The sequence below is a fragment of the Tetrao urogallus genome (assembly GCF_951394365.1).
Source record: "Tetrao urogallus genome assembly, chromosome: 10".
NCBI classification, from domain to species: domain Eukaryota; kingdom Metazoa; phylum Chordata; class Aves; order Galliformes; family Phasianidae; genus Tetrao; species Tetrao urogallus.
The window spans coordinates 4,484,413-4,495,929 of record NC_136823.1 but is presented as its reverse complement, the minus strand read 5'-3'; positions in this window follow the sequence as shown (position 1 = coordinate 4,495,929).

Below are 11,517 nucleotides of genomic sequence, written 5' to 3'. Positions count from 1 at the left end.
GCTTCACTGAGAAAATAGTCATGCAGTGAGGAAACAGTTGTCGTAGCCTGAAATTAAGAGATGTGTTAAAGAGCAATATCACATAGACAGAGAACAATATTTTCTCTCCAAGCAGCGTATCAATTGTCAGACCAAATCTCCACTGCACTGCAGCCAGGCAAAAAATAGCCCTGACCAACCAACCCCTCCCACACACACCCCACCTCCACAGGAAACAACCACTGCAAGAAGCAAATGCATTCTCCTGAGCTACACCACCACAGAACCCCAAATTAAGCAGTTCCAGCTTCAGATGAAGAGGTGCTGGAGATAGGTGCCCTTGATCATCAAGGGCAAATTGCAGTTTACATTTTAGAAGAAAGGCGATTGTACAAACTGTGCAAACTCTGCCCCTCCTCTCCAACAACTACACTGACACGATACATATGCTGAGCAAACTTCCCTGAGATACAACTATTTGTTATTTAATCTTCAGAGGGAGGAACAAACAGTAATTTCTGGCAAAAGCAAAATTCAAGATCAGACAAACAATTTACTTAAGAATTTTTAGCTGTATTGAAAGGAATACATTGATCAGTAATTGAGAAGGTACACACTTCAAATGAAAATTTTGTGATGTATTTGTTCACGTGATTTTTCCTTCCTGTTTTGCTAGATTTTGATCTCGTTGCACAGTCCTGTAAAGATAAAGAATGAACCTCAACCTGTGCAGGCACTGCTTGGAAAGCATATGAATACAGCTGCCATCAGAAATGGTGATTTTACACTGCGAGCTTTCATTATAGGATGGCTTGTGTTGGAAGGGGCCTCAAAGATCCTCAGTTCCAACCTCCCTGCTCTGGACAGGCTAAATTATTTTAATGTCTAAGTAGTGATGTTATAACACAGAAAAATACCTAATTTATGCAAACGTGATTGTAAGACAGCACTTTAGACTAAAATCAGCATTAATTTTGCTAATAATATATCAACTCTTTAAATACAGAAATATGAAGACATAAATTATGATCTTCCAAATTAAAAAGCCCCATTCTTACCACCTATTTTTGGACAATGTATTTTCAGAACACTTAATATCTAAGTATGCTTAATTTAAACCTGTTCATACCTAATATATAGTGCCAGCCACCAGAACATAAGGCTGACATCTGCTTTCTATTTTATTCCCTTTAGATTTTTACAGGCAGCAGCAGCCCATTGGAATTCCTACAGTGTAAGACAAATACAGGACTTCTGAGACACCAAAGCGATTACTGAAAGCAGTGCAGCAATTAGAGCTTAAGTCAAAGGACTTGCACCTGCTATGCCTTGTGTGTTCCCCATGGCATCTTTTGTAATGAAAAGCACTAATTAACTGAATACAATGCAGAACTACTGTTGAGAAACTAGCATTTTTTGAATGTTTAAGTCTGATCAGAGTAGCAAAGTGGAAATACCAGAATTTAAATGCAAATAGTTTGCATCTGTTCCTGGAGTAAAGCCAAAGCATGACCATCCATGCCAGCATTGTTTCAGCTACAGTAGTGCAACTGATGGCAGTACTTAGTACTAGCTTTTAGCAGATTATATCAGCTCTGTTGTGGACGTGGTCATCATCTGCATCCGCAAGCTCGTGTGTTGGTCTTGAACAATTAAAATAATTGCAAAATACATCCAGGGGAGAAGTCTAAGGGTTTCTTTCTGGAAACTATGTTTTTTTCCTTCTTCAAATTCCTTCGTAACTGAGAGCATATATACAAAGATGCTCTTTCGAAAACAATTTTCTTTCTTTTCATACCAGGGAGCAAATCCCGTTTGCATTCTTGAAGCAGCACTTTCTATGCAGCTGGCAGAAATCATTCATTGGTAAAGGAGATCCAGGTGTCGATGAATTTGCTCATCAGGATGCCTTTTAAATCAACAGAAAAAAACATTTCAAATATCCAACTGCTGGTTTTGCCCTTAGAGAAGGCTCACAAGCAGCCTGAGGAAGTCCTGGATTTTATATATGCGTTATTGTCCTCTAAAATACAAAGAAAAAGAGCCAGTAATCCACTTGGTATTTCAGCCCATTCTCACACAGAGCTTATGACAAAAGCAGACGTCAGGGCTGAAATACCGGCTATCCTTACACTGACAACCAAAGGACATTCTTCTTGCAGCAGAGGAGCAAGACACTGCACTACAGTCACTGGGAGTTCTGAAGCACATCAACCACTGTTTCGTCGAGCCAGACACCAAATAATTCACCTGTGATCTTAGCATAGCTTAGAATACACAACAGAAGTCTGAGGACTGAATTTCCTATTGCTTTCAGTACAATAGAAGACACTGTCACCTCAACCGCTACTTTGAGAGCCTCTACAGTGACTGACCTCATCCTTTATAACAAACAAGATCTGTCATGACAGTGAGCGCTCGCTGCCTTTCTCTATTTGGCCACATCTGCGCTGTCATCGCCTGTTCAAAGAGGTCAGGACTGCAGCATCAACCTTCCAGTACAAGCATTCAGAAAGGCTTTGAGGTGCACGGTTTCCTGCATTTTATGTAACCAAATATGTCACTGTATTAAAAGCACAACCATGCAAATGTCACAGATGACCATCGAACGTGCAGTTGAAAGGCACAGATATGTCCCCAAGTCCAAATTCATTTTTCGTTTCCAACATACAGTGCAAGCTTGAGTTAAAAGAAATCACAGTGAGTAGAAAATCTTAAGATAACTTGAAAAGAAATTGTCACCATGGATTCTCTTCAGAGATAATATTTTTTTCCAAATCACTTGTTCATACTTGAGTCATCCCAGAAAGCAACTAAAGCTCATGGAAATTTGTCACTGCAGATAGGACGACGAGCACAGAATACTTACGGATTATTTAAAAATTTTCTTTTGGCATCTGTAGCTTGGATTGCAGTTACACATGAGGAATAGATTCAAACAGAGGCAAAAATCTCTTCCCCCAACACCTTCCTCCTTCACTTTTTCAGGGGCCTCTGTTTAGTTTGTACTTCCCCATACTTAGTCATGCCATCAGTGCTGCAGTACTTCAGCAATAATAGAAGCTTCTCATCAGCAATCAATACCTTCAGCAAATACATTAACAATTAATTTGCTTCTTAAGAAATTGGCATTTACTTCTGCAGTATGTTTACTGTGACCCACAGCATTCAGGAAACAAATGAGATCAGTTCAGCCTCTGAATATAAGCAGCAGACTTGGTGTTCAACTCTACCCAAGACTATATATTCAATAAGACAGAGATGACAATTGTTTTGTTTTTCCTCTTTTCCACACATCAAACACTGAGATTTACACAGCCCTATCTAAAATATTTCAAACTCATTGGGTATGAATAAGTCAAGTATCACAATACAGCTATTTATCACAAGCACAACTGCCTAACACTTGCACAGACCCAGGCTCATGTGAATAACATGCATGATAAAGACAAGCTGCAGAAAACCCTGATCAACACCAAATGACACAATTCATATCTTTAATCTCTGAAGAAACAGAAAACAGATTCTTACACATTCTACATCCTATAGATATTTAGAATTCCATCCGAAGGAGTTTTCTATGATAGTAATGTTTACAGTATAATGCCCCAAAGCATGGCCATTTGACTGCTTTCACCTTTGTACCCTCATAAGTAAAATTAATTTTAGCAACTGAAGATATCAACTTAAACTTTCCTGCTTCCACCACCCCATCTAAAGCATCTATCTTCACATACATTCAGTAACTTGATTCTGAGAAGGGTTGAAACTCCACATACCCAATTAAAGTCAATTTGAATAAGCCGAGCACCTGAAATTCAAATTCCTTTAGCACTTGCACATGAACGTAATAACTCCAGTTTTTCTACTGCTGTCCTTCATTTCTAGATTTCCACATTGAAAGCATAAGCTGCCAAGTTCCTCAGATTTTGAAATGACCAGAATCAGCCACTATCCCTTTAATGTTCAGCTCGGTCTCCAGAGCAATGTCTTTTTACTAGAGCTCAGTGTGATTCATTGGAATCTGCCAGGCAGGTCAGGAAATCCCCTGGAGCAGAGGAAGAATATTAAAGAGATGGGACATGTATATCAAATCTCATTACCGTTCTCTTATGAGAATCAATCAAGTGAAAGGACGTGGTGATGTCATTATGACATCATTTACTTTGGGATTAGAAATCATAGCTACTTAGCAACCCAAACTGGCCAATACAGAAGAGGTCCGATGGAAGATGTTATCTTCTGACCCAATTACTCCAAGATAAATATTTGTCAGTTCTTGTTTGAAGACTTTAGATGATGGTTAATAACTTCAGAATTCCATTGTTTCCAGTACAGAACATAAAAAATAAAGCATTCTCCTAAGCCTTTTTTAATCATAATAATAATAACCAAACACATTATTTTCCCTAAACAGCTCGTATGGATGCTTCTTTACAGCAATCATCTCTCACAAACTGAAGCCTTACAAAAGGCACAAAGGAAAAGCTTGTGCTAAGCACAGTTCACTGTTTTAAGACCCACTGCAGTCCCCACCAGAAACACAGACCTTTCAGTCCAGGGCACCATCGCATTACAAACCGTATTTGTTTCATTAAACTAAGCTAAAACCGTCTGGATGTGCCCAGAAATCGCAGTGAAAAATACAAAGCAGAGACCCGTGAGGCGCAGAACGGAGCGGGTCACGCTACTTCTGGGACCTGAAAGGGGTTTGATGCCCGCAATCTATGCCTGACCTCATTTTCTTTAAAGTTCACTCATCTCCGTTGAAAACACAGTCGAACCGAGTTCTAAAGCAACTGAGCAAAGATAATACGTGCACTGAAATTATAACTAGGTCCTCAAATCCATTTCCAACAAGCCAGAAACACGGTGCCAGACCGGCACTTCATCTCTGCAAATCCAGGACTGCGTTACAGACGGAGAGCATGGAAACATTAAATATCAAACGAAAGAAAATAAAACACTCCACCTCCTGGAAATAACTTTTATTAGGCTCAGGTTCAGATCTCCGATGAAACGAGGGCTCTGCGTTCTGTGCGTAAAAGCTCTTCACAGAGCCCCGACCTCCGCTCTGCCTTTCTGACCGCGGAGGCAGCGCGCACACGAACGCGAACACGTCAATAGAAAGCCGTAACGGTCGCGGCAGGGTCGCAAAGGCGCGAGGCGCCCGAACGCCGCCAGCGTAGCGGCAACAGGCGGAGCGCAGCGCAGCGCTGCCCGCGGGATCAGCTCTGTGCCTCGCGTTGTGCCTCGGCAGGGCGGCCGCGTCCCCCGGGGCGGCAGCAGCAGCAGCCGCCGGCCCACCTGCCTGCAGCCCTCCTCCTTGCACCCGCCCGGGGAAGGGCGCGGGGCTTCGTCGCACACCGCTGCACCCCACCGAGGTTCGCCTCGCCCAGCGCGCGGCCGCGGACCGGTTGCGGGGATGGGTGGAAGCTCTCACGCAGCGCGCACAGCCTACCTGCCGCGGAGGCGGAGGAAGAAGATGAGAGCGAGCCGCTGCCGCCGCTAACGCCGCCAATCGGCCCGAGCCACCGGCGCTGCCCACCCCGAGCGATAGTAATGTTCATTTAAAGCTCGGCGCCCGCCGCTCCGCCGCGCCCTCCCCGCGCAGTAGCGGGGCCGGCCGCGCGCCGCCCCTTCCCGCCCCCAGCCCGCCTCTGAGCGGAGCGCTGAGGGGGGCAACGGTCGCGCTCGCTCCTCGTCCGACCCCACGCTGCGTCCCCTCACAGAGCGGGGCGGCACCTGGTGAGCCCCACGCTCGGTTGCTGCCTGGTGAGGCCGGAGAGCTCAGGCGGTCCCGTCCTGAGTTACCAAAAGTTGAAGTGCAAAGTTAGGAACGGCGATCCGGGGATGCTAATGTCGAATGCGGTGCTAAACGGACAAACCGTCCTCTGAGCCGTGTGCCAGTGCTGCGCGGTTCTGCCTGGGAGGTTGTCTTAAACAGAGCACAGACCTCTGTTTTGAAAGCGCTGGAACAGTCGTTTCCAAAGTTCTTCACAAATCTCAAAGTGTATGAAGGTAAATGGTTTGAATCCATCCCCTGGAGGAAGCAAAGTTGAAAGCGTCCTTTTCAGCCTGAAGTTTTCTCCCCGTGGGGTGTCCAGTCAGGAGCCCCCAGCCCTCTCAAAGTCACCACAGCACAGGGGAGCAACGTTACCTCATCCCAGAGCCCTCAGAGCGAGCGCCCTCCCTGTTACGGTGCTTCTCCACAGTACAGAGAGCAACTCGGTGTTAGCAAGTAGAATAGAAAAGATTGGCATCTCTGATGTCCCCAGGTGGTGGCCTGAAGAGGAGATAGAGGTGACAGAGTCTGACTGAGCTGAAAGAACGGCTTCCAGAGAGTCCTTCAAGGTAAGCTGGGTTTTCCGTCTGCAGGATGGAAGTGCCCATTTTTGTTACAGAACAGTCAAGCTCACGCCCTCTCTAGTACAGGTGACTGCATTATAACACAGCCTCTATAGTTCAAAAGAGAAAGTAACGTTCACTTCCTCTGCTAATGATAGCACATGGTAATAAAAACGGCACTACACATTGTACTGTTATGCACTGTTATACTTGTCATGGCAGGAAGAACTAGTCCCCATAACGCTGCAATATGACAGAAAGTACAGTGATAACAGCAGGGTGGCAAAGTCTTTGGCTGCAACTAACGAGATCAAGCCCAAACGCAGCAGCCATAAATGCAGAAATAAAGGAAAAGAGCTACTTACCTTTGCAAAGCCTCAGGTAGGCAGGGATCTCCAGCAAGACCCCTTGCCTCCCCCTGCCAACCCTTAAATAACATGTGGGAAGGGCTGGATCCTGGCTCCACCCCTTCCATCACTCAGGTACATTACATGCACCTGAGATCCTCCAGGTTGGCCCTGCCTTCCTATCAGGTACTCCATCACTGTTTCAGTTTGTGACTTAGCATTTCTGCTACAACTCCTTTTCTTTCCAGGCAGGCCCAAAGGGCTTTTTCTTTAGTTATCACACTGTAGGTGGAGTATGAACTTACTCCCATTTTTTCTGGTTAATTTTTTTTAATTTTTATGTTGCCTTATATGGACTATATGTGTGAACTAATGTTTAACACAGTTCATCATATAGCAATAGACACAAACACTCAATTTTATTACTAGAGATAGAGAGGATACACCTTGTAAAATTGGCTAATTGCTATTTTGAAATCCAACTAATTATGCATAGGTTGCCAAATTGCTCAAAACCTTGAATGATTTGCTTGTAAGTTTTAATGTAGAAAATACGTTAGCAGAGTTTAATGCCATTGCTCATTAATTACAAGGAGTACATACGATGAGACTAATAATAGGATTGTCCTGTAATCCAATGTAATAATCAGAAATTGTTTTTGCCTGTGAAGCCTGAAAAGGTGATAGCTAAGGATATTCTAGCTGTCTAATTTATACAGTGGCAAGGAATAACTACTGCTCTGGTATTTCTAGTATTACTTCAGGGTTATATATTTTGTTACTAATTAGCACTTAATTAGCCCTTGTCTTCATCACAATCCCATTGTCCTTGTATTTAGACTAAGTATTGGTTCCAATTCACTGGGTTTTTTTAAAATATAGGATATATTCAGTTGTTGAGACAAAGAGCATTATCCAGAATAATACTGTCTGACTATTCAGTTCACCTGAGAGCAGCTCTTAAAGAGGAGAGCTACTTTTCTCTGGGCATGGATGTGCCCTAACTGCTGAAGAGTACAGAAGAGACTACAACCCACTCCACTGGTGCTGTCTGGCATGGTTATCTGCTATACTGTGTCCATGTGGCTGACCAGGCTTCCCCTGCACTGGTTGCAATGCACTGGGATTTAAGCATCTTTTGCCTCCATGACAAATTTATTTATTTGTTTGTTTGTAAAGTCAAACTGCCATCTGAAAAGTAGCTAACAAGTCATTTGCAGCTACCAAGTAAAAGACTTTATACCGTTTCTTATCACATCTTTGAATGAGGTGTTTTTGCGTTGATGCATTTCTAAATGAAATTTCCATTTAACAGTAGGGAAAAATTTCTGTAATAAATTCCATTAGCAGCCACTTTGCAGAGCAAACTCTAGCCCAGTGTTTTTCCAAATTGTGGCTCATGAGCTGATCACTGTGTGTGATCTGCATTTCAGCAGTACATCTGTATTAAAACAGGAGATCTCAATTCAGTTTGCTCAGGCTGTGATCCATGAGAGTTTTGGAAAGGTAATTTTAACTAACCCATTCCGTTTGGTAATCAGTAATGAAGTATCACAGAGCCAACTACTAACCTATGCTACCTTCCTTCCTGCCTCAGCCTTCCCCTTTACACTCTCCTGACTATCCTTTGAAGGATGTGAGCCTGTGATTCGTGTTGGAGGCAGTGTCATAATCTCCAATTTAGTTGCTAGGTAATCTGTGACAGGGTCCAGTGGGAAGTTCTGCTTAAAACTGGATGACATGCTATGGTTCATTGACGTGAAAAAGTCTGCTACTGTTCCATCACAACATGGGGCTGCAGTTGTAGTGACTTACAAAGTGTGCAGAGTTGTCCAAGACAACATTAAAGTAGTAAATTTAATCTGAACAGTCAAGAGAGTACACTCGGGATTTCAGCACAGTCTGCTCAAGCTTGTGGTGCTTTTGATACTTGGTATCTCTACTGTTCATGGTACTACATGTAAAGATATCTAGCTCTTCATTGCACTCACTATCTGATTCATAATGCTGTTGTCTAGATGATCTGGAAGTTATTTTCCAACCTTAATCATTCTGTGATTCTGTATGATGCACAATTCCTTACAAATATCTCAAAAACTTGAGCTTATATTTGAAGGTGATTTTGTGAGTGAGGGAAACTGTGTAGTTTTCCCTTAGTTTCTTACAGATTGTTTATGAATTTGTTGCCTTTCACCTGCTGCATTGGCAAACTGGTATTTCAGAAGCATGCATCTAGAGGAATCTGTTGAATAACCGGTTCCTGGATGCACAGACCTGTTCCCATATTGGTGTGACTGCCTGCTGACTCCCTTGAAGGACACATTGGTTGGGCACAGGCTTAGAAGCATGGTAAGGCACGTTCTAACACAGACATCTCTGAGAAAGAAGGACATAAATGTGGAGCATCCCCCTGGCTAGCCAATTCTGAGAACAGACCTAAGATTTACAAATAGGACAAGCATTCCAGTGGGATTAAAGAGTCACTTCCAGTAATTTGATGTAACCTGGCTGGCTTGGAGAATCTAACAGCATGCATGAAGGAAATTTTATCTGGTGCTGTCTGAGCAATCTAAGAAAGCCAGTACTAGGGGGTTTGAAGGCAGAAATCTTGAACATATCACAGTTCAATTGAGGAAACTAAAAATTAGTTTAAACTCTAAGCTGTTATCTGCAGGCCTGAAGGAAGAAGATAGTTACACTGATAAGTACAAAGCAAATCAGTACTTGTTTTGGCAGGTTTAAGAACTGCTGCTATCACTGTGTTTGCACCACTTTTAATACATCTAAACGTTACAAGACACAGTGCTGTATTTTTAATGCTGTTCTAGATGACATGATAACCAGACTGTTGCTCTGATCATTCTATTTGTCAACTGCTTAAAAAATTCCAGAGTATAATCTTTCCAAAATGCGGCATTTATATTGAGATGCTGGTTTTCTTTCCAAAAAGGAAAATACATCCCCATGATGAGTGTTTTCTTGTTGTTGTCATTTTGTGTTTATATGAACATGTACAATATTGCAGCTTTTGACAATTACATATCAGATATACAGCAAATAAAGTACTACTACTAGATCCAAGTTTAGTACTACTCTACTTCTGCACTAAACCCAAGCACCATATCCACTAGCAATTAGCCTTTGTGGTGAGTAATTTGACAAATTCTTAAGACATTATCATTCTGGTTCTAAGTCTCAAATCAGCTCTCAAATCTCTGAAAGGTTATGGCTAGCAAGGGCTAGGATAAGAAATGTAATCACACATGCTGCAACAGCAACCTCAGTGTCATGAGCGATGGCTTTGAAGGATCAGAGAGAGCTTCTGCAAGCGCAGACAGCTCAGGGCCTCATCCAAAGTACCCAGAACTCAGTGTGAAAAACTTTCTCGTTGACTTTGATGATGGTGTTTGGAGCAGTCCCTGATAATAATTACATTGGAGCTTAGCCATGGTGACTGCTATTAGAGCTAGGATTTGGCCTTGACAGATGATGATAAATAATCTAATGGTTATTATAGCACTTATTTTTTGCGTTTCTATAGCATTAAAATGCATTCATAATGTTTCATTATATTTTTACATCTCAAAGAATGAAAGTTGGCTTGAATTGTGTTTTAAAAAATAGCGTGCATCTGTCTTGGCTCTCAAGAACAGTTATTGGACTTTGATAACATCTGGAAAGCAAAGCAAAGTACTGCATATAAGGGCAAATTCTAAGTATAGCAGAGACAAAAAGATTTGACTCCCTCATCACAGCATTCAAATAAAGGAAAAAAGAGACTATAGAAGCTTTGTGTGGCTGAGGAAGTACCAAAAGCCATCAGGGACAATAGGTGGCATCAGGGAAGATGGTGGCAGTGCCAACATTTCCTGTCATCCAAAAGAGTTTTCAAAATGTCTTTCTTTCTTCAAAACAGCACACTTCAAGCTATCAGAGATCCTAGCATTAAGACTGATCTTCATAGTTTATTGATATCAGCTAAAGAGAGATTATTTTTAAAAAGCAATTATCATTTTCGGACTGTAAACCATTAAATTAGTAGCAATGTAGCAATGATTTTTTTATTCCATACCTAACAGTGTGCTGAATGCTCTTCTAGAAAGAACAGCACCTTGCTGTCTAAGCAGACATTTTCTCACACAAAACCGTGGTGTCTCACATAGCCTTGCTACACGGTGATATTCCACATTACTCCTGTGCCACTGTGCTGCAGCAGCACAAATCCCTACAAGAGATGCCAGTTTGCAGTCTGTAGGGGCAGAGTACAGTGTGAACTCACTTCCATACGCTATGAGAAGAAAAGTAACAGTTCTTCATTGGGTCTTTTCCCTCTCACCTGCTACTTAAATTATCAGAGAAGAGCAAAAAGTAACTAGTGAAACCTTAGCACTAGAATGGGCTTGTGGAGTGTTGGAGACAGTCAAAATGCACCTGGATGCTTTCCTGTGCTACCTACTTTAGGGAACCTGCTTTAGCAGGTGAGTTGAACTAGGTGATCTCCAGAGGTCCCTTTGGACCTTTATGACTGTGATTCTGTAAAAACACATTGATTGAAATACATGGTTATCTTATTGCAGAGTACTTGTACAAGGAAGTTGGCTGGTGCAAACCATTCTAGGCTACTGCAATTTTTTTTTCCTCTTATTAAAAGTATCTTTCGGAATTGATTGCTTCAGATTTTAAGAATTTGAGAAATCCAGAGGGTTTTATACTCATTGACTGTTGCACTCTTGGGGGCTGCTAGGTCTGGTTTGTGGAAAATGTGCTTAGAAATGCACTAAGTCAATCAAGTGAATTCTTTCATACTGCTTAATTGAATTTCATCAGCATGTTTCTCCTGCTT